Here is a 6,565-nt window from a genome sequence, read left to right on the forward strand (position 1 = left end):
TTGTGCTAATAAGAATTACATAGAAAAGTGATCTGATTAATGCAGCATGCATTCTGAATTTTGCATTTTGCCAACATGCATGGCCAACAATCGGGATATATTGGAGAAAAGTGTTCAAATATATATTTTTCATGCTACCTCATATGACAAGTTTCTACCTCAATAACGTGTTTGATCGTGTGTTAGTAAACTAAACTTTCAAATCAGAGATGTGTGTGTGTGGTTATGTCTATTATGACAAATGGGGTTTTAAGAGCACTAAATAGAAATAGGAGATATAAGAATAAATATGGGTAGTCGCTTGAAATATCAAGATTTAAGATTTGGTTTGGGAAAAAAAAAAACCTACATCTACTAGTAAAAATGATCAGAAAGTATTTCACAAATCACAAAAATGGAATACAATAGAGTGGAAACAAATTAATCAAAATTAATCATGCACCAAAACTACCAATATCCTCAAACTATTAAAAACATATCATAGGTTATGATGATAGGTAAATAATAGGTGAAGTAACCACACAATCTCAACGATTGAATCTTAATGCAGTATACTGCAAAAGTGTGATGACCCGTTTTTACGTGTATTTTCACCGAAAGCGCTTTTTAAGTTATTTAATATAATAGTTCTTTTATTTTAAATTATTGTATTTTAAATTGGTTTTAATTTATTTGATATTGTGTTTAATTTATTTAGTCGTTTTACGGTTTTTAAAATCGTTTTCGGCGGATCAGTTTTGGTTTCCGGAGTGAGGACTGGACCTCATTTATTTTCCCTCATCTTTTCTTTTTCTTTTCTCTTTTTCCTTTTTTCCTTCTTTTTCTTTCTTTTTCTTTCTTTTCTTCTTCTTTCTTCTCCTTTCTCTCCCGCGTACGCCGAACAACCTCTTTTTCTCCTTCCCGTTGCCGCCCCTTTGTCCACTCAGTTCTCTGCCGTCCGGCCATCGTTTAGTGCACCACCACCACCATTCTCTTCCCCTTCCACCAGAGATCATCTCCACCAATTTTTAGAGCCATCGGACTAGCCGTTAGCCGCCGAGAGCCCCCGGAAGTCACAGCACTTGCTCTGTTTTTTCCCCTGTTGCCGGTTACTTTCGCAACCCAGAACCGCCGCTCGCCGGCACCGTGGCCTACACCACCCACCCAGTTTTCTTCCCCTCTCATAGGTGAACATCTCTACCAAGTTTCACCTCCATCCGAGCCACCGTTAGCCACCACGAGCTCCATCAAGCCACACGGTTTTTCACCGATTCCGGCGCCGTCGCACCACCTCCGGCCACCATCTCTTCACAGCTTCTTCCCCCACCTCTTGCCGACCTAACCCACCCATTTCCGACCTCGATCTGTTGCCGGAGCAGCTCCCACGAGCTCAACTCCGTTCAACCCCTTTTTGGCCTTCGACCGCCATTTCCACCACCACCCACGGCCAAAACTCGTTTCCTTTAGATTCATAAATATCTCAAGGCATTTCCCTATCAATTTCATGCCTTGGTTTGTTCTCGTTCGAAAGTGGGTAATTTATTACCCACGGCAACAGTGTAAATTTCACTGTTACGTTGCTTTTCCTCCTCCATTTGCAACACCGCGAGCTTTCAAAAAATACCATATAGCGCTGTAAGTATTTTTCAAACTCTACTTTTAGATTTAAATATATTTTTCTCATTCAATAAATATTTATCTGTTGGTTGCCTGATTCCGGACTGAGTCCGAGGAGTTCGGGGGTTGGATGGATGGAGGACGGAGTTGCTTGATTTATTGATTTATGGTTGGTTGATCGTTTTGTGCATTGAAATCGCATTTACATGGTGCATGCACGTGCGTTTTATTTAATTTAAGAAAATCCTGTTTTATTGGCGTAAGTGGATTTTTGGGTGCGTGTGTATCACAACCCCAAGCCGGGATGAGGTATTATTCCAGTGGAGCTCCTCTAGTCACTCGTGAGCGTAATAAACTGAGTGACGTCCCCTGAGTTGTCGCTGGGCGACGACGGGAGCGAGGGCTAGAGGATGCTTGGCTACGAACGCGCCGGGCACGGAACCGAGCATCGCTCTACGCACCGACTCCGTGGCCCTTCACTGGCGAGGGCTAGAGGATGCTTGACTTCGAACGCGCGGGGCGTGGAACTGGATATCGCTCGTTTAGGTGTCACATGCGTGGTCGTTACCTGCGGTGTGACACTGGAGCCAGGGTGTGCGGATGACCCCTAAGGGAGGTCATGGTGCATACGGATTAATTGGTTAACGGATTGAGTTTGATATGGGCCAAATGTCACTTTTGGCGTGATATTTGGAAATGATTTGTTTTTGGGCCAAATGAGATTTTTGGCGTGTGTGGAAAAATATGATTTTATGGGTTTTGTGCATTGGCATCCGTTCATGCATATTGTTTGAGTTTTATATGTTTTTATCTGGTGGTGTTTGGATTTTACTTACCTGCGACACCATTTTTGGTACCGTAGATTTTGGTACAGAGTTCGAGAAAGAGGAGGAGGCCGAGCCCGAGGATGCGGCTCCGCCGGGATGCTGAAGTTAAAGTTTAAGCTTTGTTGTTTGGTTTAAAAACAATATTTGTACTTTGTAATATTTTATCATATATGTTTTGAACAGCTTTGTATTAAATAAAAAAAATTCTAGTACTTAATTATGACTTTCTTTATCCGCTGCGTATTTCTTTTTGCACATTCGTTGCTTTTACTCACACTTGACACTCGTCGATAGGGTGGTGACCCGTGTTATCATCATCCAGACGTCTCGATTTTTCCGTGTCCATGCGTGGGGATTTGGGGGTGTCACAAAAAGTATAGTTTTAAGTAGTTTTAGCAAACGTATAGCTTGAGGGTACCCTTTACAGCATTGAAATCCTGTTATTTCTTTTATTTAATCATTTAATTTATGCATGCTCGACAGAGTACTACTGCATGCCGTATGTGTAATTGGTTCGTTTTAGTGGGATCAATGAGTGATCAACATGTATATAAATATTTATGCAGCAATTCAAAATTATTGCTTTTTCCACTTCAATATATCCTTGAAGCCACGGTACAACAAGTGAAAGAGGATGTATTATTAATCTTGCATAAGATGGGTTTTCCCCAAGCGGAAGATTCTTGGCAAATAGTCGGTTTTTTGTGGGAAAACTCTTTTTCCCACCAATTTGGCCTGTGGGAAGCTCGTGACGTAAAACTCGTCGCAAAAAGTATTATTGCCCACGAAAGGTTTAAGTCGTGAGCAATACCTATATTTTCCCAAGACACATCTCATGGCAAGAGCCGATGAAGCTTGTCGATAAAGCACATTCATTTTCGTTTATGTGAGAATAGAAGCAAATACCACGAGAGGTACTGGTGGGTGTTAGTATTACCTACTACAACATTTGTGGGAAAAAACTTCTACAGGCCAAAAAAAAAGTATTTGCCACGAGTTGTCGTCGTGCAAAATACTAAAAGAATTCAGAAAAAAAAAATTACTGATTGTAAAAGCAAAAACAGATGAGACTGAGCCAAAAATATCATAAAAAGTTGTCTAATATAGGCTAAAAAATTATATACAAACCAACGTAATCATGAAATGCAATAAACCACCATCCATTAAAATTCAATACATAACAACCAACACACCAATGAAATGCAATAAAACCACTTTCAACATAGCCTGTCTAGTTGTTAATATCAATCTAAAAATGTTCTTTCAAGCTTCATACACACCGACAATAATCTCAACCAACATATCACTTCAATATTTACTACCAATTCACATCATTCCACTTAACACTCCCATATATATAACTCAAAATCTTGTATTGTAAGTCATATCAACATGCTTGCTGCCCATGTAATCCAATCCAACACAAATGTAGATATTTTATTCAAATAACACTTGAGTTTTTGAAATGGAAAGCTCATTTAACGTAAAGACATTGGCCTATAGACGGTTAGAATGTCATACCATGTCCCAAAGAACAAGCACCCATGTGAACAAGCACCTACATTTTACTTTGAACATAAATCACAAGTTTCAAATGTAAATTCAAATGTAAAAGATGATGATAAAAGGTAACATGAAAACCAAACTAGACTAAGATCTGCTATGAATGGTTGAAAGCTGCCAAGCAAGAAGGGTCCATTCCCCTTGAGCCAAAAAAGGTTTGAATGTGAAGGGTCTTTGTCAGCTTTGTATTTAACTGAAATTCAAAGACTTAAATGAGCAGGTGGGAGCAGCAAAATACAAGCTAAAAGATCTAGGGCATAAGCAGAAGAACAGAGACTAGGTAAATAACAGTGAGTCTTACAAGGTGCAACCATTTCAATAAGATTGTCATGCCATATATAACTAAAAAGGTTTATACTAATTGGTGTTTGTGATTCTCATCACCAGGAACCAGATGAGAAGCGAAAAAAATAAAATGGAAAGTTCACCAGAAATAGCTCAGCTGTATCAAGTATCATTGTCTTCAACATCATCTTGTTCATTATCATCACCATTTTCTTGCACATGAATTCTTCATTACCTATAAAAAAAATACATAAAAAAATATAGAATAAATATATGAATATAAAAGGTCAGCCATATTTATTCCATCATGTATGAGCATAAAGAAACTATCATATCAATGTCACAGGGGTAATATCACAGAGGCTTAATCAATAATCAAGATATAAAGTGTACACCTTACTTAACCTTCTTCACCATCAAGAAGAATAAGTGAAGAAAGGTTATTAAAGATCACTGATGGGGTATACTATCATCACTGAATCCTTCTTCAAAATGTTGCACTTCTACTACCACCAAGATATATATATATATATATATATATCATTCAGCTCACCAAGAACCAAAATTAGAGAGGATCACAAGGCAAACATATATAGAGAGGATCAATCCCGATTTCAGAACCAAAATCAGAGCTGGTTGTAAAATTCCACCACCACAGGGCTGGTTGTAACATTTTGAAGGACTCTAAAACTCTCTGTTAGAGCCAAATTCTGTTTAGAGCCAAACATGAGGCTCTAAACTGCCATTCTAGGAGTTGATATTGTTTCTATCATAGTAACTTTAGCATTCACAAGCAAGGAAAGGAAACTATTAGGCTATATAACAATTATTTGAACAGAAATCCCATATTTTACACCTTTTCTAGAGCCAAGGGTTGTAAGGATTCTAGCACACAAAAGACTACTAAGATAATGTAGGAGGTCGCTAAACTAACTGGCCTTTAGTTGAACTAAATAGATGTGTATTTCAGCATTGATAAATGTACTTTGGGAGGACCATGACAAGGTTCCAAAGCCATCACCATGAAAATGAATGAAATGACAGTTAAAAACATATCAATTGACCAAATAACTTATTTAATGGGAAAGATAATTTCATATAGCAAGACAACAAGCATAAGCTCAAGTGCTTTCAACACCACAACAGAAACGTCGGAAGGGGATTGCCTGTTTGTGGACCAGAACATCCTCTAAATATCTCTTTGCCTTTCCCAATGGCAACTTTCTGATGGCATGGGCTGTCTCATGAGTGTTCTATAAAACAACATGCAAAATTCAGTTTAACACCATAACACAAAGCAAATACATTTTTTTTTATTGATAAAACAGAGAAAATACATTATAAATATTAAAAATACTAATAACCAGTTTGAAACATAAATTTCATTGAAGCTCAACACTAGTCAGGCCTAAATTGTAAAAGATGTATAATTACACGGACCAGCTAACAGAGAAATTCAGAACAAACAGAGCAACAAAATTAATTGAGTAAAATGGCATATGAAGAGAGACTGAAAAATGGATGTGGCATCATTTACTGAACCTTCAGTCACTAACAACTACATAGGTTCACCCAAAACGAATGCAAGTACTTTCCCTTAAATTTACGAGAGCCCTCTTCACAAAAGGCAAAAGGGCACTGCTTTTTAATCAGGTTCCAGCAAATGAAGTGGAGAAAATTTGGACCAATAACTGTGAAAGCTCACCAACTTTATATCTTTTGCAAAGAAAGTGTGCCAAACAGAATGCTCAAGTTCAAACTGAAAATGCTATATTATCTTACTTGTAAACCAGGTTTTGGTGTCGTGCCATGGAGGCGGCGGTGGTGGAGCCCTAGTCTAGAGAGAGAGAGACAGAGAAGAGAATGGAAGGGAGAGATATCTGAGAGACGGAGAGCCAAACCGAGAGGGATGAGTGCGTCGCATGGTGGTGGCACTGCATCTGTCGTGGCGGTTGTGTGTGTGTGTGTGTGTGTGAGAGAGAGAGAGAGGAGTTTTCGATTTTTTAGGAGGGGATACAGGTTTGGAGGGACGGAGGTGAGAGGAGAGCAAATAGGTAGGGAATTAGGGATCTAAGTGATCCAACGGTGGAGATTAAAATTTTCAAAAACTACTTATTTCCTGCGACTTCGTGTCGCCGCAAAAAGTGGTTTTCCCTCCCGAATTTTCTACAGTCAAACGTGATTACGGAAAAAAATGTATTTTTTTTTTTCCACGGATGCTATTTGTAACATTAAGTAAGTATTTCCCACAAATTATTACTTGTGGGATGTGTTTTAGTGGAAACATGTATATG

General features: G+C 38.6%; 1 long non-coding RNA gene and 1 other non-coding gene across 2 annotated transcripts; both read right to left on the reverse strand.

Annotated features, from left to right (window-relative positions):
* Positions 1–4,244: 4,244 nt before the first annotated feature.
* LOC122305072 lies at positions 4,245–6,261 on the reverse strand. The gene is made up of 2 exons (XR_006241025.1): positions 6,054–6,261; positions 4,245–5,524 (listed from the first exon to the last, which is right to left on the reverse strand). It is a non-coding gene; the product is annotated as an uncharacterized LOC122305072 (long non-coding RNA).
* On the reverse strand, positions 5,791–5,919 carry LOC122305955. Its single transcript, XR_006241381.1, has one exon. It is a non-coding gene; the product is annotated as a small nucleolar RNA snoR74 (small nucleolar RNA).
* Positions 6,262–6,565: the final 304 nt, after the last annotated feature.

The sequence above is a fragment of the Carya illinoinensis genome, chromosome 3 (genome assembly GCF_018687715.1).
Source record: "Carya illinoinensis cultivar Pawnee chromosome 3, C.illinoinensisPawnee_v1, whole genome shotgun sequence".
Classification (NCBI taxonomy): domain Eukaryota; kingdom Viridiplantae; phylum Streptophyta; class Magnoliopsida; order Fagales; family Juglandaceae; genus Carya; species Carya illinoinensis.